This window comes from Pinus tabuliformis, chromosome 3_2, assembly GCF_031772625.1.
Source record: "Pinus tabuliformis cultivar Carrire ecotype Pingquan chromosome 3_2, CPIR1, whole genome shotgun sequence".
Taxonomy (NCBI): domain Eukaryota; kingdom Viridiplantae; phylum Streptophyta; class Pinopsida; order Pinales; family Pinaceae; genus Pinus; species Pinus tabuliformis.
The window spans coordinates 1,037,088,894-1,037,115,853 of record NC_142302.1 but is presented as its reverse complement, the minus strand read 5'-3'; the positions used below and the strand labels follow the sequence as shown (position 1 = coordinate 1,037,115,853).

The window sequence follows — 26,960 nt, the reverse complement described above, 5'->3', positions numbered from 1 at the left end:
TGTTTGGGGATAACACCTTCCGAATCAGCTGTAGATGGAGCTGGTTCAGTAATACAAGTGCTTACCTTCACACTAGGATCAGTTCTACTGTCCTTTGGTGGCTGTGAACTTCTTCTATAAAGGCAGGGATACCAGAAATGTTTGGAGTAACCGGAGTCTCTGATGGTGTTGGAACACTTGTTCTAACTTTACCAGGGGATTTGGAACTCGGTTAAACGAGTTCTCTTTGTCCGTAACAGTTTAGATTCCGGAGACAAAGATGGTTGACTCGTAAGCCTCCGTGAACGACGGGGTTTCAATTGACTTTATTCCACGATTGCGGATTACTCGATCAACTAAAAATCAAGGGGAAGTATGTTTCCGAATTAGATGAATTTTAGACGCTTTGACACAACTTGTTTTTTCAATTTTTAAGAGTCGAGAAAAAAAAAATGACTCTAGTCGCCTTCGATTTTTAATGAGCCTGAAGTGACAAGTGCTCAGATGGAACTTTTCTTTTAAGGAGTCTAAAAAGGAACGAAAGAGACTGCTCTGGAAATCTAGACAGAGGGATTACCAAACCAATCACAAAACTGCAAAATACTTTTTACGGTACGGCAGTCAATCTTCCCGAATGCTGTGTTCAGTGCATTGCGATCGATAGGGCGGCAGACACGGCTTCCTATGGATAAAGGATAAAGCCTATTGTGGTCTCCCAATATATACTCGATGGTACGTGGGAACACAAGTCCGTACTGGCACTTATCGTCTCAAGGTGGAGGAATCACCCAACCAAAAATGAAAACAATAGTTACTAGGCTTTACGACGCCGGAATACATCTCTAGCCTAGACTTATAAATGTTGTGGGTTAGGTTCCAAAGCGTTTTTAGATTCATTAAATTTATTTTACAGTTGATCTTGCTTAAGAAATTTTCCTTTCAGGTTCACCGTGTGATGTAGATGTACAATTCCTAAAATGCAATCTAAGATGATAAACAGTCGTTTAATCTTCTTTTTGCAATGAAAATCCTAGCTACTAAGGAAAGAGAGATGGCGTTCTTTCAACATAGAGCAGAGAGCATACACTATATGCACTGTCCTAAATCAAACCAACAAACAGTCTAAATGCAAATGCACGTGCATGTATTTGTTTTCAGCCTTCTTAATGTGTGAATGGTAAAAAGAAAGCTAAGCGCAAATCTGAATTATTTTTCAAAGCAACATTACTAGTAAGTTTCTTTTCAAGACAAAATGAGGACAATGGCGACACTTTGCGATTTGGAATTGAAAACTTGCTTTCGACACTTGAAAGACTACTAATTCAAATCAAATACAAGAGTAACAGTGTAATCAACCATCAAGAACAATCGGATTCTCTTCTATGACTGAAAACGACACTTGCGACACTTTCAAATCAAGAAACGACAGTACGATTACGCTACTTCTTTGTAAAAGAGAACTAAAAATGGCTCAAAATACATAAAAAAATTTACAGACCTTTGCACAATGGAGTCGGAATAATGGCAAGGAAGGGGGTTTCAACAGAGGTGTACTGACTACAGGCAGCAAAACTCTTGAATAGAGCTGAAAAGAGTGAACACAGAAACCAAATCTAGGAGCAGGAAAGGCCTTGTCTAATCAGTGCACCTGTAACACAGTGAAAAAGAGATGCAGCGCACCTATTACACTCGGGAAGTGCGATGCATCTAGAATTCATAGAAGAGACAGTGCGTTAGACCAGGGACGAGACTTTAACTGGGTTCCGGGTCACAGTTTGCAGCTCAGTTCAGGGATTTAGGCCGAGCAAGTGGTAATCAGCAAATCAATCACAGGGGTAGATCTAAAGAGGTTACTAGAGCCACCACAAGGGCAATTAGAGAGCTTGTAAATCAATTGTTCAGTTCATAAACAAAACCCGGAGATAGACTGAAGCAGCATTGATCTACTTTGCACTTGCATAGCAAATGCAGTTCGAAGGCTCGCTGGCTTAACTTCAGGCTCTGTCTGTAAGTTTATAAAGCAAACAAATGTAGATAAACAAACAATCTATTCACTCCCCAGTGGAGTTTCCATTTTGTTATCGGAAAACTAGTGTCTATGCAGAGCTGCTAGTCCCACTAAGGCTGGTAGCTACCTTAGAAACAAACAAACTAAAACTACTTTCGTTTTCCTTTATGAGAAATAGATAAGAGGGGAATAAGGAGACCAACCTCTATCTTGCGCTTGATCCCTCGCTCGATTCCTCTCCCTTCTGATAGATCTTTGCCACTTGCTTCCTAGTCTACCCAGCTTCAAGAGCACCTGTAGAATCAAAGGAGCATAACACTATCCAAGAACATAGATCTATTATCATAAACAATATAGGACCAGATATATATTGACCACACAAATGCATATAACATCAATCATACAAGAATGTGGAGGAAAACTTGAATAGCTTTATTGATAATCAAGAAAGAGCAAAGAGGATTACAACCAATTGTTCTGACCCAGCATCATCCTCTCAGCAAGAAAGTCCTTCTTCACCTCATGAAAAGATTAGATCACCCAACACTATGATATTGCACCAAGAAACCAGCAGCACTTCCTTACAAGATACAAAATTCCAGCCTCCTGGATCTCTGGGATGAGGGATCCATATATAGATGTTTGCAAGGGGGGTGAGTCAGCTTTTGAGATTTGATTATTGTCCTCTCTCTGATAGTTCTTGATTCCACTTGGAGATTGATGATCTCTTACTCATCCCTGGGCGAATGCAGAGAGGCAAGTGTCACAGGAGAAGTTTCTAGAAGATTCCATGATCCTCCACCTTGCAAATTGACCCTGCCATTTGTCCACTCTCGCCCATCACACCCCATAGAAGGGCTTTTCAAGATGCATCGCACCTACTGTGTGTATTTAGGTGGGATGCAACGCACTTTGACCATGGAGCAGGTGAGATGGTCCAGTTTTGACCAGTTCTGAGTAGTTTTTCATGGGGAACTTCTGGGAGAAGATGTAATCAATTGACCTTGTTCTTTTAGAGGTTGGAACAAAAATTTTAGGGACTTAAGAGCCCTTGGTTTATGGACATTTATGATTGGGGTTGCAGTGCCCAAAAATGTCTATAACACTCATAGGGTCATAAACGAGAGATTGGGGCTTCACTTCAAGTATCAATTTGAGCCACATAAAAAATAATGATTACATCAATAATAGAGCCATTAGAGCACCTTTTGAGGACATGATAAAATGACATATTAAAACCAAGACAAAAAATCTAGATTGAGACAATAAAATGATAAGAAAAACTTCCTTTTCTTTGAGGATCCCCTTGAACTCATGCACTTTATTTTACATGCTCCCCCTAAGACCTAATTGGCTTCAAATATTCATTAAGGTCTCTTGGTGCTCCTTCCTCTCTCAAACCCTAATATGTTGCTTTTTGTTCTAAGGACTAGGATTCTAGACTTTCCTTTTAATCTTCTTTGATTAAGCTTCTCTTTTTTACTGGATCACACAACGAAATTAGGCATCTTGCAATCTTTGGTTAGATGGCCAATATTGTCTTATGTAAAATATTTTATGTGACCAAGGAATGGTGGGAAAGGCTCAGATCTTTTGTTGATTTGCATTCTATTCTTGTTCTTATTTGCATTAGTCCTGCATTCAATAGCCTTGTACCTAAAAAACATTCATAAGTAATAAGTGACCATAAAAGGAATTTTTATACTTGATGGTTGATGATGATCTTCCTTAATTGCTAGGTTGAGAAGGCTTCCTTTTCTGCTCCAACTTTAATTGCCTATTCGACCGATATAAATTGATCATTCTTTGTTTATGTTCAACTACTATATGTCAAAAACTATGGCAAGTGAGGCACTTTATGTCCTCCGATGATGAAGTGAAAGATCTTCTAATTGATAATTATTTTCTTAACTCTCTTCTTGGCTATTGATTTAATTGTTGGCCCCATTTCTTGCTTGAGTCATTTTATTTGAAAGTCCTTTTTGATGTCACCTTAGATCTAGATTCTCCTTCACCTGATTTTTATTCTTCTCTAAATTGTTTCTCATAGAGACAAACTCAACTTCTAATCTTTCACAATCATTTTCCTTTTCTTTAAACTACTTTCTCATTCCTTCTTCAATCCTCCTTCCTTGTTCTATTTGAGTTTTCAAACTAATAATTTCTTCTTTAAAAGCTTACTCTCTTTCTTCAAGTATTTGAAGAAACTTTTCTAGATCTCTATTTTTACACAGAGATTTTCTATTTCAGCTAATGCAAAGCTAAGTTGAGCTTGATATCTGGCCTATCTCTCTTCTTGAAAATCTACCACTTTGATGCTAGGAGAGAAAATGTCATTTGGCTTATCACTTTCCTTTTAAGGGGCCATTTTCTTCTTTTTCCTTTTCTCCACCATTAGTACTGGTTTCTCCATCATGCAGGGCTTGCAACCTTTCCCAACTCTCCTTTGTAGACTTGAGATCCACAACTTTCTCAAGATCCAGATTATGAATATTGTCATAAATTGTAAACTTAGCTTGGGCATTCTATTGTTGGACTTGTTTTGTAGGGGGTTCTTCGTCATAACCATTCATCACTTCATTCCATACTTTAGATCCAAGTGCAGATAATTGGGATTTCACCTTTTCTCTCTATTCTTGAAAATTTGCAGGACTAAGCAACAAATCACTTTGATAACCCATGATTTTCCCATATCCACCTTCTAGTGATTAAGCCGCAATAGAAGGCACCTGCTCTGATAACAAATATAATAATTTAAAATAATTTTGTCAAATAATTAGTCAAACATTACACAAAATATCATCAATAGTTTTTATCATGTAAACCACACTAAATAATCAACATAGATATCATATCAAGCATACACATAGGACACAAAGATATATGGTGGAAACCCTCAAGGGGGAGAAAACCACCTTGTTATTGTTGTGCTACATCTCTTTCTTTTATTATCAATCAATTTGTTTTACAAATGCTAGCCCCAACTAGCTAAGAGCCACTACTCCTCTACAACAGTTTGTTGGCCACCACCAACAATGAATCCCCAACTCCGTATCCACTGGTTGCTTGCCACTACCAGCAAGGAGTCACTACTCCTATCTTGGCATGCCACCACTTGTCGGAGGTCCCATCCTCCTCAAATTCTCAAGGCCACGTTTTCATTCATTTTAAGGCTAGAACCCAAATCAAACAAATGAACTTTGCAACACATAAATAAGTCAACTCCCTTTGCAACACAATCTCAACCTTGCTAATTGCCGCTCACTGCTACAAATATACAAACAACTTCATTATGCACTATAGCTCAACTAAACTCTAACAATGGCATATCATATTTATGCTAATTTCTCCCTCATCGAGATACACTATATAAATCATTAACTACACACCACTTCTCTTGACGACCACATCAAAGAAACCCTCACACCAAATACCATGGGAAAAACCCTTGCAATTTCCCGTGGTTTTATTTTCTCAAGAATCTTCACCCAAATCTGTAACATATCCTCAATAAAACATCATCATCACACTAGAATATATAGTTCTAGCCATCTACAATAATAGCAACACACTTACAATCATGTTACACCAATAAACATTGCCAAAACACATATAAAAATTGACATCAATACCAACCAAACAACATTGTTGCCATTAAATTTTTTAATATCACTTTATTTATTTATTAAATATTTTAATAATTTTTAAATAAATAAATAAACATTATTAAAAAAACATTCAAAAACCCTAAAAAAATATTATTAAAATTTATATCAAAACTTCCCTTCCAAATTTAATGTGACAAGTAAAATATCACCTTTGTCCACAATCTTTCACATGTTATATAAACCATAACTCTATAAATATAAAATGAATCAGAAATTTGGGTAGACAAATATAAGTATCGCCTTTACATGTTTACCTTGTGAATGAGGTTAGTGTGATACCTCTTATGGTCTTTGATATATTATTTTTATTTATGATTATTTAATATACATTAAATAAATAATATAAAATGTGTTATGTAAAATATTATGGTATTTTTAATTATTTTATTTAAAATATTATGGTTTTTTTTATATTTTTATTTAATTGTATTTATATTAGAAGTAATGTAATGATTGTAATAATAAAAGATGGAATTAATCTTATATTAATTAAAAAAATTCTCTCAATATTAATTTTACTAATTAAAATAAGCATAGTTTAATTTATAGATGAAAGAGCTTTTCTACTATGACATTTTTATGGTTAATTTTAACCCAAATCTAACAGAGACTAAAAAAACATGAGTTTAATTTGTTTAATCTATAATTAAAGTGCCCAAGTTGTTTAATCTGTAGAATTTAAGTGTCTGGGGGTGTTGAATCTATGCATTCAAAAATGTATTTTGAACAACAAAAAATCACATTTTAGCTTGAAATTGCATTGTTGAGTTCGTGTGAAAAAAACTATTTAGTCTATAAGTTAAACTACACCATTAATATATATTAATGTATGTCAAAGATTCATATCTTTAGTTTTCATTATTATTATTATTAAATATGAAATATATAGCAATTTTTTATATCAAAATAAATATATATTAATAAAAATGGTAATGAAGTTGTGAACATATTTATCATTGTAATTTTTTTCCCAACTTATATCAGTTATATAATGTAATATTTATGCTATTTGATTGGAAATTAGTTGAACACGATAAAAAATGATTAAGAGTTATAAACAAAATTAAGATTAATATGGAAATGCAATCATACATTGATCACACTAAAAATTATATATGTGAGAAGACAGTATACCAAAAATATCATTGGGAGGTTACATGACAATTTAATTCACCACATAGTAGAGCCAACATCCATTACTTGGTTCTTTATGTAGGGAATCGATACATTCCATAGAAGAGTTGTGGTTTGTTAGGTGGTAGACCCAACACCCAGTGTCTAGCTCTGTTGCAAAAGATAAATACACCAACTACTCCCCAAATTCCAATCCCAAATCTGATCCCCAATGCCATTAATGACATATTTTCATCTAGATGCTCGAGCCATCTCATTTTCCTATGGGCATTACTGCTATTATGTCATCTTCTCTCATTGGGTTTTCCTTTCCCTTGCATGAACCTAAGGGACACCCATATAAGCACCTATTCCTTTGAAATGATGTTGTGCTAAATGTGGAAAATCGTGTTCCTCTGGGGATTGGCCCACAAAGGCTATTAGATGAAACATCTAGAATAGCCAAACTATATACATCCAGAACATCCAAAATGTATAGCTTAGAGAGCTCTTTAGGAATATGTCCACTCAAATTATTCTTGCTCAAGTCTAACTACTCCAAAGTAGATATGTTACTAAGAGATACAGGTATTAGCCCTTGCAAGTGGTTGCGAGATAGATTTAGCAATCGCATGTCTCTCAAAGTTCTTATGATTGCAGGTATTTGTCCTACAAGATTATTGTTGGACAAATCAAGTATTGTGTTTGTAGATGAGAGGTATGGCAGAGTATACTGACATCCTTTCATGTGAAGTGTGATTTCTTCTTCAAAGGGAATATAGTTTGAAGAATTTACAAATCCTTGAAGCCTTTCAAAATGTAATGGCATTCTTCCACTGAATTTATTGTTGGATAAATCCAATACATACAAATAGGTGAAATTTGTTACCCATTCAGGGATGCCACCATGAAAATTGTTGTAACCAAAGTTTAAAATTTTCAATAATGAAAAAGATTCCAATTAGGGAGGAAGTTACCCTCTCAAATTTTTTTCCTTAAATCTAAATACTTAATTATAGTACAATTAGCCAAAAATATTGGCAAAGTCCTAGTAATTTTATTAGTGTGAGCAGAGAAAATATTTAAAGAGTCACAACTGCCATTAAGTTCAAGTATTGATCCTTCTAAATTGTTCTTTGATAAATCTTAAATTATAAGGGAATCCAAACTAATAATATTGGGTATAGTGCCAAAAATATTATTATTATATAAATCTAGTACTTGTAAATCCTTTTATGTGACTTATACTAAGCGGGAGAGATCCAGTCAAATTGTTATTTGATAAAACAAGATCTTGAAGATTTCTTAATTGACCTATGTTATGCAGAAGAGATCCAGTCAAATTGTTATTTGGTAAAACAAGATATTGAAGATTGATTAATTGACTTATGTTATGCGGGAGAGATCCAGTCAAATTGCTATTTGATAAAACAAGATCTTGAATATTGCTTAATTGACCTACGTTACGTGGGAGAGATCCAGACAAATTTTTATTTGATAAAAAAAGATCTTGAATATTGCTTAATTGACCTATGTTACGCGAGAGAGATCCAATTAACAGGTTGTTTGATAAGTCGAGTTAGTTCAAATATGTATTGGTAATATTGGGGGGAATGCTACCTCTAAGGTTGTTAGCGTGTAGGGACAATTGAATAGGGTTAGAGAGTTGTTGGATAAATCAATATATGATATGCATTGAGTCAAACCAATAGTTGAAGGGATATTGTTTCCTCTACCCGTCAAGTCAGAGAGTAAAGTGTAGTTTCTAATCGAAGTAGGAATGCTTCCACTTATACTATTGAAATTGAAGATGAGTGTATACAACCTGACCAGGTGACCAATTTCTGATGGTATTGAACCACTCAAATTGTTGTTGTAATTAAACAATTCTATAAGTGAAGTGCAGTTGGCAAGAGAAGTTGGGATGCTTCCACTCATAACATTCTGGGACAACTTGAGAGATTCCAAGTGGACCAGACGACTGAATTCTGCTAGGATAGAACCCCTCAACTGGTTATCTGCAATATTCAATGTTTGTAGCAAAGCGCAGTTGCCGATAGAAGTTGGTATACTCCCTATAAAACGGTTAAAGGAAAGTTCGATCCATTGAAGACGTGTACAATTAAATAATTCCTTTGGAATATAGTCACGGAGCGCATCATTCTCAGAGAGGTCAAGTATTCCTAGCGCTTTCATCTGCCAAACTATGCTAGAATTCTCCCACTCAAAGAATTCCAAGAAAGATCTAAATGCCGCAAAAGAGAGAGGCTCCCAATTGATGGGAAGAGGGTACCATTCAACCAGCAGTGAGGGAGTAAAATTGCAACCACTGGTTTGGTGTTTGGCCTGCATGAAATTCCGTTCCACAGGCAGATGTTATGTGAGTTAATTGGTCATCCAGTCGGAGAGCGATTCATATGGATCGAAAGTGATGCCTTTCTGGAAGCTCAGAAGCGCCTCCACATCCATTTTATGGCGATTCCGTCCATTAAAAGGAATGCTTTCAACAAAAGTGAATCCAACCGTCTGTTCAGAATAAGTATGGTAATGAAAAGGCATTGCTACACCCATCATCACAGAGCACACAAACATGATGACAATGAGCAAAAGAAGATCCATTTGGGTCGCCACACGTACTGCTTTGTCCTCGATGCTGGAGATGGCGTAGCCCCTTTTCTTATTTTCCAGCTTGTACTTTTTCTTCATGGCCTCTGTGATGGCCAAGTCACTACCCTTCCCTTCCGAGATGTCTTCGGGGTCCTTTCCTTTGCATGGAAGTTGGGAGATGCGGTGAATCAAGTCTGTCATGATGGGGATGGGCTCCTCCAGCCACAAACACCCATCATGCACTAGGTAGAGCAGCTCCCTGATGACAAAAATGGTTATTGGGGTGTTGTGGAAATGCGGCACCCAGAGCAGATTCGGTAGCCTAGCCTTTTCCACTCCGCGCAACCACTTTCATGGCTCTAGTTCTGTAACCCCCGTCGCGGTATTCTGCTTGGGATTCATAAGGTGCCTGGTCTCAAGGTGAGGGAACTTCTCGTGGTTAGCGAGGTCCCAATCCTCGAACTTCAGGCTTGGCATGTGTTCCAGGTGTGTGCCCTCAAACATAATGTTGTTGGGGTGGAGCGGGGTCTGGAGCAAGCTCTTGGTCTCGTCTAGGTCCTTGGGCAATTTAGCCTTCCCTTTTTGCAGGGGGACATAGATGGGAAATTTTGTCGCGGGGTGCGCAGGCTGAGTGTCCTCATCCATGCCTTCATCCTCATCCTCTGCGATGATTATATCCTCCAGATCTTCTTCTTCTTCATCGGTCTCTATGAAGACGGCTTTCCCCTTCTCCTCCATTAACAGCTTGGTGCGCAGCGTGTTCCACGAGAACGCACGTACGGGAACCATTGCTTGTTTGTCCTTCTTGGGTCTTGGTGTACACAGTGATTTCAAGATTTCTACCACAATCTCAGCACCTTCTGGAGCATCCCCCACAGTCAGGGCCTACGCGGCCTCTTCGACAGTCATTTATGTTATGTCCATAACGTTTGCAGTTGTTGCCATTGTGTTTGTCTAGGAATCTAGCACTCTCAAACTCAGGGGCTTAATCGACGCTTGGCTCACAACAATCAAGGCTTTTCTCAATGGCTCAATTCGCCAATGACCAAGTTTTGTTTGATGGGCTTTGTAATTTATAGCACTTTTTGAATTTGAATTCGACACTTCCCCCCACATATAGTTCATTAATGCTCCCTTGGCGGCAGATTTTTCCAAATCTTGTCCATAAATCGTGTCTTAAATGCCTTTCGCCCATTCCATTTGGCCTCAAATCGAGCATCCCATCGTGAATAGTGACTGCAATGGTCACCTTCTAGTCAACCCGCGCAACAGCACAGTCCCCCGTGCACGTCGCCGACCTTGTGACTCTTTGCTTCTACACGTAGCTCCAACATCGCACAGCTCTCGCGTAGAATGGTTTATAGTCCCGCACTTCCTTTCAACTACCTGGAGCACTAAGACTGTACTCCCTTTGGCTAGTCAGGTTGTCGCACCACCTGTGTAAAGTTTCATCCTGTCATCCATCATGTTTCCTGGAGAATACCCACCTTTTATTGTTGCGGTCGTCATTATACACTTTACCATTTGCAACGTGTTATCCTCATCAATACACATAGCAATGTGCAGTCCAAGCCAAGGCATCAGACTGATCATTCTACGACGATAGGCCTTAAACTTGTCATCATGATTGTACACATCCTGCCTTTCCACCCTGGTCCTTCTCTCGAGAAAATCTTCCTTTATTTCATCCTCCAGCTTCTTTACCTCCACGTCCACCATAGTGCTTTTCTTCCTTAACCCTACCCTTTCTTCTTCAAGTTCTTGGAGTCTAAGATTTCCCAGTTGGATTTTTGCTTCCAAGGTTTCACAAACTGTCGTATCTATCGGTGCTATCATGTGCGGTCTAAGTTCTTCAAGTACTATAGGGCTTACTATGGTTGCTTCATACTCCAGCATTGGTGGTGCCTACACAGTCAGGTTTTTGCACGCGGTCCTATAAGCCCAGAGAAATGTTGGTACGTGTAGGTCCCAGTTAGTTCGCTTCACATTGTGGACCTTGTTCAGCGCTTCATGTACTTTGTTAAAAGCTTTTGCTTGGATATTCTTTTGCACACTTGGTCTTTCCATACTTCATGGTCCCAACCGTAGGGTCCATTCGCGCCATTGCCTTACCCGCACCTGCTTTCCGATCGTGTCTCCTACCGCGAGGACGGTGTGCATTCGCGCATGTTTTGCACCATATGCCTGTATCCACCTAGATAAGTGGGTGCGCGGACTGGTTCGTTCGACGATTTTGTCTGTTAATCACATTTGAGGCTTCCCAAACCGCATGTGATTCATCCTTCTGCATTCGTGCCAATCTTCAAAACTTTGTTGGTGCGTACCCTACCATCTTGCGGGCGTAGCTTGCAGTACCCATTTTAGAGCATCGAAACACTCTTGTTCCGGTACTTCCCTTTCAAATTTATTTAGGAAATCATCCACCTCACTCAACTTGTCATACATAGGCAGATCTCTTACCTCTGTTGCTACGCACCGCAGTGAACTTATCATCATGTTATAGTTGGGCGTAGTTACCTCGTGTAACCGGTTCTGCGATTGCTCTATCTCCTCATCAAAATCTAATGTGCAGGAGCTTTTGCACTTCCACGAGATTTGGCCATCCGCGGTTGGATTTACCCAGTCCTTCTCCCACGCGACTATTTTGTAGATATAGTCCAAGTCATCATTGTTGTCATAATCGTGCACTGGATCTGTGTAGCATGATCCTTCTATAGGGTCTAAAGGTACCACTACGCGCAGTGACTTTTTCTCAAAGATCATCTTGTGCTTCTTTAGATTTATTACTCCATTCATGTTAGTGGCCCAATCTATTCCCAATAGCATGGGGTATGGATTGTTGTCATCAACAATATCTATCACTTCGAAATCTGATAGGGCACTTGCTCCTTCGATGTCTACTGTGATTCCCTGCAATCTCCCCATAGGTAGGATCTTTTGCTGGTTCGCCATTCGCAGTTGGATCAGAGACCATTGCAGTGCAGGCCTTCCCATGTTCTCCCGTGTCTGTTTTGGCAGGATGTTCGCGTTCGATCCTAGGTCCAAAATTACTTGATCCATCTCATATTTATCGATCTGCGTGGTCAATATCATCTCCCTTCCTGTTCGCGTTGTGTGCTTCCCGAGCTTCCAAACTATGTGCGGTTCTCTTGGTGCGGTCCCAACGCATCTAGTTATGAGTTCTTGCGGCCCCTTTATAGCCTTACTGTCACACAGTAGCTTCATTCATGTTTCCAAGAACGTAGTGAGCATCGATGGGTCCATTTTCGGCTCCAGTCTTTCTTTACTCCCTGAAGTGGAGGCATTAGTGAAGCTCCTCTTAGCTTCCATAAAGGTCTCCGTAGCGCGCTCCAAATCAAATTTTGGTTCCTTCATTGGAGCCTTGCGAACCCAGGTACTTTCTTCAGGTTGCTTGCCTTTGTCATCCCCTATCGTAATACCACTTCGGAGCACGATATTTACATTAGGGTCTTCCTCGCGCGACTCAAACCTCATCATTTGTAGGCTCTGAGTTAGGGGAGGCTGGAGTGCTCCTTTATCGCACAACCTCGCTATCAGTGTGGGACAGTCCTCTGTCTCATGATCAAACAACATACAATACAAGCATGATGGTCGTGTTGGATTGGTACAATCGTGGGCATAGTGCCATGGCCCTCTGCAATTGTAACATATCAGCTGTCTGCAACCTCTTCCTCGTCCCCCTCCACCTCAGCCTCATCCACGCCCCTGAAATCCAGTGCGCGCCATCCCTATGTTTTGATCGAGGGCCCGTGTTTCACCCTGAACTCTGTAGGTAGGAGTCTGATCCATGATCAGTTCATAACTTCTACAGGTGCGCTCATCATGGCCTACTGACCTGCAAAAATTACAGAACAATTGCTGGGAATTATGCATATACTTCTGTAATATATGGCAAATATATATAGCATGATTTCCTCCTATTTGACAAATCGCACACCATAATGCAGGCACCGCGCTTGGTCCAACTTGTGCCTCCGGTCTCAATGGCATTGTTCCTCCTCCCACGAGGTATTTTGTGAACACCGGGCAGTGGTCCTTGTCGTGCACGTGGCCCTTGCACTTTATGCACCATACCTCATCGCACACTTCTGGATGAGACATCCTGTCTTGTTTCAAACTCTGCATCTCAAGGCATAAGTTTTTCAACTGTGCATGAATCTGCTGGACTCCCAGGTTAGGATCTTGTATTGGAGTCTCGTACAATCTCATTGCGATCTGCAAATCCTCAGCCTGAGTGGTTAGCCTTTGTTGCGACAACGCGTTCCGTAGATGCAGCGTTAACGAGGTTACAAACCATTCACGATGTTTCCCATCTATTAAGGTCATGTTCGCTTCACGAACAACCAGACTGTATAGCTTAGAGAGCTCTTCAGGAATATGTCCACTCAAATTGTTCTTGCTCAAGTCTAACTGCTCCAAAGGAGATATGTTGCTAAGAGATGCAGGTATTAGCCCTTCCAACTGGTTGCTAGATAAATTTAGCAATCACATGTCTCTCAAAGTTCTGATGCTTGCAGGGATTTGTCCTACAAGATTATTGTTGGACAAATCAAGTATTGTGTTTGTAGGTGAGAGGTATGGCAGGGTATACTCACATCCTTTCATGTGAACTGTGATTTCTTCTTCAAAGGGAGGAGAGTTTGAAGAATCTACAAATCCTTGAAGTCTTTCAAAATGTAATGGCATTCTTTCACTAAATTTATTATTGGATAAATCTAATACATACAAAAAGGTGAAATTTGTTACCCATTCAGGGATGCCACCATGAAAATTATTATAGCCAAAGTTTAAAATTGACAACGATGAAAAAGATTTCAAATAGTGAGGAAGTTGCCCTGTCAAATTGTTTTTTCTTAAATCTAAATACCCAATTCCAGTACAATTAGCCAAACTCATTGGCAAAGTCCCACAAATTTTATTAGTGTGAGCAGAAAAAAAAGTTAAAGAGATACAACTGCCATTATGTTCAGGTATTGATCCTTCTAAATTGTTCTCCCACTCAAAGCATTACCGGAAAGATCTAAATGCCGCAAAAGAGAGAGGTTCCTAAGATTCGTTTTGGTGTGCACGAAATTCCGTTCCACAGGCAGACATATTATATCGGTTTGAAGATTTACATGAAAGTTTAGATTCATAGGGGTCTATTAACATGAAAGTTTAGATTAAAATGGCGTGCAATCTGTGCAGACCTGCTTAGAGGGATTACCGTTAACCAGTAACAAAAAACTTTTTACAATTTTTTTTTGAAATTTTAAAATCAAATTTATAGATTTTTTTGGATTTTTAATTTAATTTATAAAATTTTAACTTAAATTTCATAATTCACATAATATTTTAGAGCACAACATAAATTTTATAGTTTTCATAATATAATATAACATAGCTCATTTATAATCTAATACAGCATAGCTTATTTATAATCTGAATAATTCAATTTCAAAAAAAATTACCTTTATAATAAATAACATTAAATAATTTTAAAAATCAATCATTATATTATCTTTATATCCATTACGGATTTTGTATATCTATTATTATTATTAAGAGAATTAAATTCACTTAGCGTAAGAGTATTGAATTTACTACATACTCATTGAATGTCCAAACTTGTAATGGACGTAAACTGAGCAAACTGTAATGAACATATATACGAAGGGATTTTTTAACAAAGATATATGTTAAATTCCCATGAACGTTAAATTAATTTACTTTTTAATCGAACTTGTTTCATGGGTATAAAATTGAATAGTGAACATTTTTTAATAAAGATGATAAAGGATGAATTGTAATTTAATTAAAGATTTTGAAAATATTTTAGAATTTGATATGATAAAATTGATAGGTTAAAAAATTGGACTTTTTCAATTTACCTGAAAAATATTTAGAAAAAGGCCATTTTTCTCAATTTGTGTGCGAAATACTTAAGCAAAGGCCATGTTAACCGGCCATGCTAAGCTTCTCTCTATCCTTCCAATTTTACATAATGTCTCCAAAAAGACATAATAAAAATGATGATAAAGATGTTTTTCATAAAGATATGTTTCAGGAATATAAAACTGAAAGGTCACCATTCTTGAATATACTGGCCACAAAGAAGTTCTCACTTATTGAAATAGAATATTTTAAATTTTCTTAAATCAAATTCAAAGGTTTAATAAACAAATCACGCAAAGTTTTTGTTAAAGTTGTATGTGATAAAAATAAATAATTAAATAAATCGAACGTGTTTAAACTATTGCCTTTATATGTTTTCAACGAAACTCTAATGATAAAAATGAAAATGCAATCCCATCATTAAAATGATTAATTTGAATAAAGATGGGACCTCGGCAATTAAATGATGAATTTGAACAGAGGTAGATCCCCACACATGTGATGATAGCAAAATAGAAATGTTAACCAATTAATAAATCAATCACACACGCAGCGATTACTCTATGATCTGTACAGCACTTAGCTTCTCTTTAATCGGTTTTGTAAATACAATCAGTCTTTATAATGGAGTTGATGAATTTATTTATATTCTTGCGACAGACGCCGGGGATGAAGATATTAAATGAGTATATCATAGGATATCTCTTTCCAGGTAGGCCCGTTGCAAACGTAATATTCAAGACATATGGTTACATAACCATGGTCAAGCAATCACATTCCTTTCTGATTTCAAACTGGGTCATTACAATGAAGATTCCACCGCGTTTAAGCTTCTTAGATATATTTAAATTATGAAATATTCTAGTAGTGCGGAGAAAGTTTATCATTTTTATCAATAACTTGGAATGTTTAAAAACCAGTTTTTGCATATGGCATTCTAAAACATTGTGAAAAGGATATAAGTATAAAAAAGTTAGATCTGGCCTGTTTGTAAAATGAGATGCGAAGAACCATGAGAGAATGTAATATTTATGTTATTTGATTGGAAATTAATTGAATGCCATAAAAAATATTAAGAGTTATAAATAACATTGAGATTAATATGGAAATGCAATAAGACATTGATCACACTAAAAATTTATATATGTGATAAGATAGTATACCAAAAATATCATTGGTAGATTACATGACAATTTAATTCACCACATACTAGAGCCAACATCCATTACTTGGTTCTTTATGTAGGGAATCGATACATTCCATAGAAGAGTTGTGGTTTGTTAGGTGGTAGACCCAACACCCAGTGTCTAGCTCTGTTGCAAAAGATAAATACACCAACTACTCCCCAAATTCCAATCCCAAAACCGATCCCCAATGCCATTAATGACATCTTTTCATCTAGATGCTCAAGCCATCCCATTTTCATATGGGCACTGCTACTATTATTGTCACCTTCTCCAACTGGGTTTTCCTTTTCACTGCATGAATCTAAAGGACACCCATATAAGCACTTATTCCCTTGAAATGATGTTGCACTGAATGTGGAAAATTGTGTTCCTCCAGGGATTGGCCCACAAAGGCTATTAGATGAAACATCCAGAACAGCCAGAAAGTATAGCTTAGAGAGCTCTTCAGGGATATGTCCACTCAAATTGTTCTTGCTCAAGTCTAACTGCTCCAAAGGAGATATGTTGCTAAGAGATGCAGGTATTGGCCCTTCCAACTGGTTGCCAGATAAATTTAGCAATCGCATGTCTCTCAAAGTTCCGATGCTTGCAGGTATTTGTCCTACAAGATTATTGTTGGACAAATCAAGTATTGTGTTTGTTGGTGAGAGGTATGGCAGAGTATAGTCACATCCTTTCATGTGAACTGTGAATTCTTCGTCTCCTTTCATGCGAACTGTGAATTTTTCATCTTCTTCGTATTCTTCTATAAAGGGACGATAGTTTGAAGAATTTACAAATCTTTGAAGTCTTTCAAAATGTAATGGCATTCTTCCACTAAATTTATTATTGGATAAATCCAATACATACAAATAGGTGAAATTTGTTACCCATTCAGGGATGCCACCATGAAAATTATTATAGCCAAAGTTTAAAATTGACAACTTTGAAAAAGATTTCAAATAGTGAGGAAGTTGCCCTGTCAAATTGTTTTTCCTTAAATCTAAATACTCAATTCTAGTACAATTAGCCAAAAACATTGGCAAAGTCCCAGAAAGTTTATTACTGTGAACAGAGAAAAAAAATAAAAAGGCAAAATTGCCTTTAAATTCAGGTATTGATCCTTCTAAATTGTTCTTTGATAAGTCTAAAAATTTAAGGGAATCCAAACTAATATTATTAGGTATAGTGCCAGAAATATTATTATTATATAGATTTAGTTCACGTAAATCCTTTATGTGACTTATACTAAGCGGGAGGGATCCAGTCAAATTGTTATTTGATAAATCAAGAAGGTAAAGATTGCTTAATTGACCTATGTTACGCGGGAGGGATCCAGTCAAATTGTTATTTGATAAATCAAGAAGGTAAAGATGGCTTAATTGACCTATGTTACGCGGGAGAGATCCAATTAACCGGTTGTTTGATAAGTCGAGATAAAACAATTCTGTATGGGTAATATTGGGGGGAATGCTAATGCTACCTCTAAGGTTGTTAGTGGTTAGGAACAAGACAGATAGGTGAGTACAATTGAATAGGGTGGGAGGGATGTGGCCAGTGAGAGAGTTGTTGGATAAATCAATATAAGATATGCTTTTCATCAAACCCATAACGGAAGGGATTGGACCACTCAATTTGTTTCCGTAACCCCTCAAGTCAGAGAGTGAAGTGCAGTTGACCAGAGAAGTTGGGATGCTGAAGTCGAGATATTCCAACCTGACCAGGCGACTGAATTCTGATGGTATTGGACCACTCAAATTGTTGGGCTAATATCCAAATCTGTAAGTGAAGTGCAGTTGCCCAGAGAAGTTGGGATTCTTCCACTCAGAGCATTGTTGTACAACCAGAGAGATTCCAAGTGGACCAGACGGCCGAATTTTGCTGGGATAGAACCCCTCAAAGCGTAGTTGCCGATAGAAGTTGGTATACTCCCCGCCAAAGTATTATAGGAAAGGTCGATCTGTTGAAGACGTGTACAATTAAACAATTCCTTTGGAATTCTGCCACTGAAAGCATTAGCCCAGAGGTTTAGTATTCGTAGCCCTTTCAGCTGCCCAAACTCTGCTGGAATTCTCCCACTCAAAGCATTACCGGAAAGATCTAAATGCCGCAGTAGAGAGAGGTTCCCAATATACGGGGAGAGCGTACCATTCAACCAGCACTGACGGAGAGAAATTGAAACCAGAAATTGAAACCACTCGATTCGTGTTTGGCCTGCACGAAATTCCGTTCCACAGGCAGACGTTATGTGAGTTATTGGCCGTCCAGTTGGAGAGCGATCCAAGTGGATCTGATATGATGCCCTTCCGGAAGCTCAGAAGTGCCTCCACATCCGTTTTTTCATGATAGCCGGCTATGGAGGATGGGAAGAGAGAGGGTTTCCCCATCATACTCCGTCCATTAAAAGGAAAACGTTGAACAGAAGTGAATCCATCCGTAGGCATTGCTACACCCATCATCACAAGCATCATGATGAGGAGAAGAAGAAGATCCATTTCTCACTCTATCACTCCAACTTCCTTCAGATTAGGCTCTGAGTTTTGTTGTGTATTTCTCACTCCACCACTCCAACTTCCTTCAAATGCTGTGAGTTTTTGTTGTAATTGCCCCGTCTATTTATAATCGCAGCAGCAGTCGTCATATAAAGACCCGTGTGTGTGAACAACAACCAAGTGATTTGAATTGAAAATCTTTCGAAAAGATAATGGAAATTTTGTATAAAAAATGAAGAATATAAATGAATTTTAGGAAGAGTGAGTATGGCGGTGTCTTGACTGGGAGCAGGAGGAACCTCACGACTTGACCCGAGAAATGAGGAAACGTTGAACAGACCATCTTTGGGAACTTCACCGAAATTTGGTTACATTTAAAATTTGGTTACGTCCTCATATTTTGGGGTTTTATATCTTTTTCAAAGTTTTCGTATGTAATTTTTATTTTTTAATTAGAGTACAAACAGGAAAATCCGGATATTATTGAAATTTTGTTTAATTCGTAGAAATTCAATTCCCATTTTTATGGGAAAAACAATGAAAGCAGTTAAATCGTATTATTTTCTTTGTGATTAGAGAAAATGTTTTGGAATTGTGGGGTTTGAAATTTTTAAAGTTTTGGTATGTATTTTTATTTTTAATAACTAAAGAGTATTTGTATTGTATATGATTTGCAACAAATATTTTTCAGAGAGAAAATCATCATGGATTTATATTAAGAGAATATAAAGATCTGGATATATAGGAAGACCGTCCTCGACAAGGAGCAAATACAACAGATTATACAAAAAGCTTCCACCAATAATCAGACAGCATATTGACCAGAGAACAACACATAATACACCTACTGAGTAGGCAAGATAAAACCATCTATCAAGATAGATCTAAAAAGAAAGGTATCAACAGAAAAGTATCAACAAAAGCTGAGAAGATAAAGACGCATGCGTCCAAATAAACAGGCCATATAAGCAGACCATAGATCTGAGATTAACCAGAAGGAAGCATGTAGGCCAATATTAAAACCAGGATAGAGGCAAGGGGCATCTTGGAATCCTGAAAAATGCGATCATTCCTCCATTTCCATAAAAACCAGCAAGTGAGAATGAATAATGATCACCAGGTAGGACGCTGATCACTCCACCATTTGAAGCCATCCTGTAATGGGAAAACCCGGTGAGAAAAACCATAAGTCAATGACAAATCATACCATATTTTAGAAGTTGAGGGACATTGAAAAAACATGTGCGCATTTGATTCAGCAGCGAATTGACACATTTGACATCTACCCGGGCTCTGCCATCCCTTCCTTTGGAGAACCTCCCAAGTGAGGTTTTTGTTAGAAAAGAGTAACCATGAGAATAATATCATCTTGAGCGAGCAAGTCTCTTTCCAGAAATTGAATGGAAAGATGGGGGGGCAAGCGGCTGGAGGCCAGATGATATAGCTGCATATAAATCTTTGACGCAAATAGTTTGAGAGGAGATCTCAAGTGACCACGTCAGCTCATCCTTTGAACCCGATTGATTGATACCTTTGCCTGAAAAGCCATTGACAGCCGATAACCAAAAGGGACGGAGTGAAAGAGGCAAGGATAAATCATCCCCATCCTTCCATACTGGCACCAGAGAGGACCATGATTTAATTAGCTTGTTCCACGTGAATAAGCCTTTTGAGTGAATAACCAAAAGGGACAGAGTGAAAGAGGCAAGGATAAATCATCCCCATCCTTCCATACTGGCACCAGAGAGGACCATGATTTAATTAGCTTGTTCCACGTGAATAAGCCTTTTGAGTGAAAAAAGGAGATCAGAGCAGGGGTAAGCAATGATTCCAGATCATACAGAGTTGAGTCAAAACCGATATAAATACTCGATCCTATATTATAAAATTAATTATATCTGATATTATAAAATTAATTTATTAAAAAAATTTAAGTGTTTTTTTTTTCCAATAGAAATATATGATTTTTTTTTAGGAAGATATAACTGAGTAACAAAAAGAGGGGTTTTGTATGTGAATATCTCACAAAATTGCTTCACCAAAATACAAATTTTACAATATTTTACCCTACTAATTAATTTTTTTTAGTAAAAAAAAGCATGATGATATATTAATAGATAAACTATATGACAGTAAAGTCAACCTTCTACAGATTGATTATGATCATCCCAAATCACTTGATAAAGAGGATATGATGTGTTCTAATCACCACCCGAAGCCCAGGATAAAAAAAGATCAATACAGTTAAGAGACATTTTGCTTATCCTCCTAGCCTTATCCTCCTTACGGGTCCCAGCCTTATCCTCCTAGCCTTTTTGCTTTGTCTTAAGGTTTCTGTCTTCCCCCTCCTTTAATTTTTCTTTTGGCGGATTTGTCCAATTATTATGGAGTGTTTAAGTCTTTAATAAGTTAGGATTTAGTTTCGAGCTAATTATTGTATTATCCTTAACCCGTTTACGATACTATTGGGTATGTTTTAATTAGATTTGATTTCTTCCATAATTTCATTATTTATACATTTATAAAAAAAATTTCTAGTATAACCTTAGAATTGAGTTTTCCCTTTAACTATTGTCTAAGAAACCCCTTTTTAAACCTTATAAAGAATAATATATTTACCTAATGACGTAATGAACTTTAATATTTTTTGGAATAAATAAATACTGAATAAATAATGTTTATTAATAGAAATTTGACCATTAGGTTTAAAGGATAAAATTAGTTATACTATTAGTAAAAAACATGGGCTTTATCAACCCTATAGGTAATAATATATTTACCTAAGTTGAACGAATATTGATTATTTGACCATTAGGATTAAAAGGATAAATTATGATGTACCAACAATATTAGTTATACTATTGGACTTTACCCTAAATTATGATATTTACCTAATTTATCTAAATTCTAGGAATAATAATGTTTTAACAATTTGTTTGGAATTATAAATTATTAAGTAGATATAGATTTTTTAATAAACATATATTATTTTATATAACTTATTATTTTAATGAACCTTTATATTTAATAAGAAATATGATATATTTTAAAAAACTAAATAATGAAGATCTAACTTACCAATGGACCATTAAATAATTATTTCACAATTACCTAGTGTAACTAAATTATAAAATAATAGTGATTTATTATCATTCCTTGTATTTAAATAATATTGGAATAATATTAAATATAGATTGTTTATTATATATTATGAGATATAATGACCATTATAATTAAAATAATAATATTATGGATTCTCTTAATATTTGAGATATTAATATATCTATTTTAATTAACAAATGAATTCCTTTATTTACCTATTTTAGCTATTTCTAGAAATATTAATTAACTAATTTTGTGGTTTGACCAGGATCATTAGGTCAAAATTAGCCGTTAGCATTATAGCTGTTGGAGTCTCTGCACACTCTATTTAATCAAGCATAAGCCGGATTGGTTCTTCAACTTGTCCTGACGATGAACCACACTAGTTGGTTCGAAACGCGTCGACAAAAGATTGGTTATGTGATTTTGCCGAAGATTTTCTAAACAACTATAATGTTATCAGTTGCCATCCTTCCCGACCATACAATTTTGTCCTACGATCTTGTGCAACAAATGCCGAGATGCTTCATTGTAGATATAGTCTGATTCCACTCTCGTTCCTTTTGGCCAGTGAACCCCAATTCCTGGGCTTTTTTCCACATAGGGAGCGGTCCATGCTAGCCATTTATAACTTGACCCCAGAAGAAAATGCTTCACCCATTCAGATGTTGGATAATTCTCTTAGAGATGGTGAAATCCATTCCAGCACCCAAGATTGGGTCAATGCTGATAAGAATACGATTGCCTGACTGAAATCTCCATGCAAGGTGGTGGATAAAAAACTTTTCAACTTTCAGGAAACTTAGCCAGATAGCAAATCCTAGTTTGATGCCAATGGTGCCATTTCTATACCAAACGCTGAAATCTTTATCCTTTAGATACTTGTGTTGAATGATCTTGCTCCATGTACTAGCTCCAAATAAACCCCTCTAGAGGGATTTTATGAGCAATGCTCCACTGAAACAACGAAGGTCCATGATTCCCCAACCACCCATACCCTTTGGGAGAGTGATGTTTGATAATTCGGTCAAGTGATATTTTTTCCCGTTTGGGCTTCCCCCCCAAATGAAGTTTGCCATGAGGCAGTTTAGATTGTTAATGATGGAAGCAGGTATATGGAAGAGATGAGCCCAATAGACCCCCAATTGCGACAGAAAAACTTGTGTGAGGATAACCCGTCACTGTGTGTGTGAACAACAACCAAGTGATTTGAATTGGAAATCTTTCTAAAAGATAATGGAAATTTTGTATAAAAAATGAAGAATATAAATGAATTTTAGGAAAAGTGAGAATGGCGGTGTCTTGACTGGGAGCAACCGCGTAAAGAAAGTGGCCTTCATACATCTGTAAATTTTACGGAGTTGGAAAAAGGAAGAGTAGGAGGGACCTCACGACTTGACCCGAGAAAAGAGGAAACGTTGAACGAGACAATCTTCACCGAAATTTGGTTAGATTTAAAAACAAAAAAAATGAAGCAAGTAGAAATTCAATCCCCACTCTTAAACCTGGCATTCGATTTCGATTGTATTGTTTTCATTGTTCCCGCATAAAACATCCTCATATTTTGGGGTCTTATATCTTTTTCAAAGTTTTTGTACGTAATTTTTATTTTTTAATTACAGTACAAACAGGAAAAGCCGGATATTATCGAAATTTTGTTTAGTTCGTAGAAATTCAATCCCCATTCTTACGGCAAAAACAGTGAAAGCAGTAAAATCTGGGGATATTTTTAATATTTTAATTGTATTATTTTCTTTGTTATTAGATAAAATGTTTTGAAATTTTGGGGTTGGAAATCTTTTAAAGTTTTGGTATGTATTTTTATTTTTAATAACTAAAGAGTATTTGTATTGTATATGATTTGCAACAAATATATCTGATATTATAAAATTAATTTATTAAAATATTTTAAGTGTTTTTTTTTTTCCAATAGAAATATATGATTTTTTTGAGGAACATATAATTGAGTAACAAAAAGAGGGGTTTTGTATGTGAATATCTCACAAAATTGCTTCACCAAAATACAAATTTTACAATATTTTACCCTACTAATTGATTTTTTTAGTAAGAAAAAATCATGATGATATATTAATAGATAAACTATATGACATTAAAGTCAACTTTCTACAGATTGATTATGATCATCCCAAATCACTTGATAAAGAGGATATGGTGTGTTCTGATCACCACCCGAAGCCGAGGATAAAAAAAGATCAATACAGTTAAGAGACATTTTCAACATATCTTATACATCTAAAGAAGCTATATCATCAAAACATGTATAGTCATGACTGTATGCCACATTCTCTCAATGTGCAGCAGGAAATAGATTATAGACATATATACCAAAATTACAAAAAAGAGTGTGAACAAGAAGATAGTCTTTTAACACAGAAATGGAAAGTCGCCCATATCAAAAATGTATTTTTCCCAAGTGATCTCCAATTACCATTTTCCAATCATTCCTAGTAAGCCTTTCTTGGATAATCTGTCTGCTTCCTTGTTCAGATTCATTCCAATATGTTGGATTGTGGAGCAGCCGTGTAGTTGCCATAGAAATTTTATCCTTTCCAGCCGTCCCTTAAGCATGGGGTTATTGATGGATGCCCTCCCCATGACTTGATCAATGATAATCTTCGAGTCTCCATAAATGTGCAAAATGGGGTTCCCAAAGACACTGTTGAACCATAGGAGCCCCCAGAGTGTTGAACCATAGGAACCCCCAGAGTGTTAATGCTTCAGCTTTGGTATTGGTACCACCACCACTATTCCAGTAGACCATGTATGACAAATCAGTAGTCATAGCAATCCAAAATCCACATGCACAGGAGTTCCTTTGGGAAACCCCATCAAAAAACCCCATAGGGTATATGAATTGTACATTATTATGCATTTGTGGACTGATATTAGTGCATGGTGGTTGTGCAGAAAAAAATTGAAAGATTAGTGGTGATTCTTTCAATGACCAAAAAGAAATCTTCCCTAGAGTTCTAGAATGTACTTATGTTTCTCCAATTCCAGATTGCCCAGAAGAGGAAAAGGGGAATGGCTCTTTAGGCAGATTTTTGAGCACTCCACCATTTTATTGAGTCCCTAATGCAGGTATGTTGATTGTACGGGAAACCAAAGAGGGAAGCTATCATTTTCCATACCTGAATAGTATATTGGCAGTGCAGAAAGATGTGGTCATTATCTTCAGTGTCATTTTTGCATATAGTGCATATCCCGGGGCCATGCCAATTTCTTTTCTGCAGATTCTCCCATACAAGAATTTTATTATGATATACCAGCCATATGAAAAGTATAACTTTTATAGGAGCTTTAGTTTTCCAAAAGCTGTATAAAATTTGGTGTTCCCCCTGTTTGGTGACCATGTTGGATAGAGCATAGTATGTGTTAGCAACTGTAATGTTATTAGTTGCCATCCTTCCCGACCATACAATTTTGTCTTGCGATCCTGTGCAGCAAATGCCGAGATGCTTCATTATAGATATAGTCTAATTCCACTCTCGTTCCTTTTGGCCAGTGAACCCCAATTCCTGGGCTTTTTTCCATATAGGGAGCGATCCATGCTAGCCATTTATAACTTGACCCCAGAAGAAAATGCTTCACCCATTCAGATGTTGGATAATTCTCTTAGAGATGGTGAAATCCATTCCAGCACCCAAGATTGGGTCAATGCTGATAAGAATACGATTGCCTGACTGAAATCTCCATGCAAGGTGGTGGATAAAAAACTTTTCAACTTTCAGGAAACTTAGCCAGATAGCAAATCCTAGTTTGATGCCAATGGTGCCATTTCTATACCAAACGCTGAAATCTTTATCCTTTAGATACTTGTGTTGAATGATCTTGCTCCATGTACTAGCTCCAAATAAACCCCTCTAGAGGGATTTTATGAGCAATGCTCCACTGAAACAATGAAGGTCCATGATTCCCCAACCACCCATACCCTTTGGGAGAGTGATGTTTGATAATTTGGTCAAGTGATATTTTTTCCCGTTTGGGCTTCCCCCCCAAATGAAGTTTGCCATGAGGCAGTTTAGATTGTTAATGATGGAAGCAGGGATATGGAAGAGATGAGCCCAATAGACCCCCAATTGCGACAGAAAAACTTGTGTGAGGATAACCCGTCCCCCTAAAGATAGGCATCTAAACTCCTAGCCAGAGATCCTTTTGAAGAATCAATCAGCAAGCCATTGCCAATCAACGATTCTGTAGTAAGTGGGTTTGATACGATAACCAAGATATTTCAAACCATTTTGTATAGGCCTTGCCTCAATACCAAATAAATCTTTGATATATGCAACAATCTCCAAGTCAGATTGTCCATGATATATAATAGATTTATTAACATTCATGTGCAATCCAGATGCATTAGCAAATCTACTGAAAATGTGAAAAAGGTATAACCAAGAAAAACAATAGAGCATACCCATAATAAGAATGTCATCAACAAAGAGGTTATGTGAAATGTTGATGTTATTTCCCATCTTTAGTGGCTGAAATTGATCCTCCAGGGCTTCTTTTTTAATATGCAAACTTAGACAATCCATGACAAGAATGAATAAAAGAGGGGATAGTGAACATCCTTGTCGGAGACCCCAGCCAGCTCAGAAGAACCTTGTTGGATACCCATTAATAATGACAACATAGTTTACATTATCCACACAGGCCATAATCCAATTAACACATCTAGGGTGTAAACCAATCTTGATAAAGACAAGTCGGAGAAAACCCCAGTCCAGACAGTGATATGCTTTTCAAAGATCAATCTATAGTGTAGCAGCTTCAAGATGTTTGGTGTGAATCGAGTGCATTCCTTCCTGTGCATTTGCCACAAGATCATGGATGAGTCTGTCCAAGAGAAAACCATGTTGTTGTGCCATTCATGTATAAATAATTCAATTGAAATGGAATTTTGTGCCAT

At 37.0% G+C, this 26,960-nt stretch overlaps 1 pseudogene; it reads right to left on the bottom strand.

Moving 5' to 3' along the window:
• Positions 1 to 15,279: 15,279 nt before the first annotated feature.
• Positions 15,280 to 15,395, bottom strand: LOC149184139 (U6 spliceosomal RNA; annotated as a pseudogene).
• Positions 15,396 to 26,960: the final 11,565 nt, after the last annotated feature.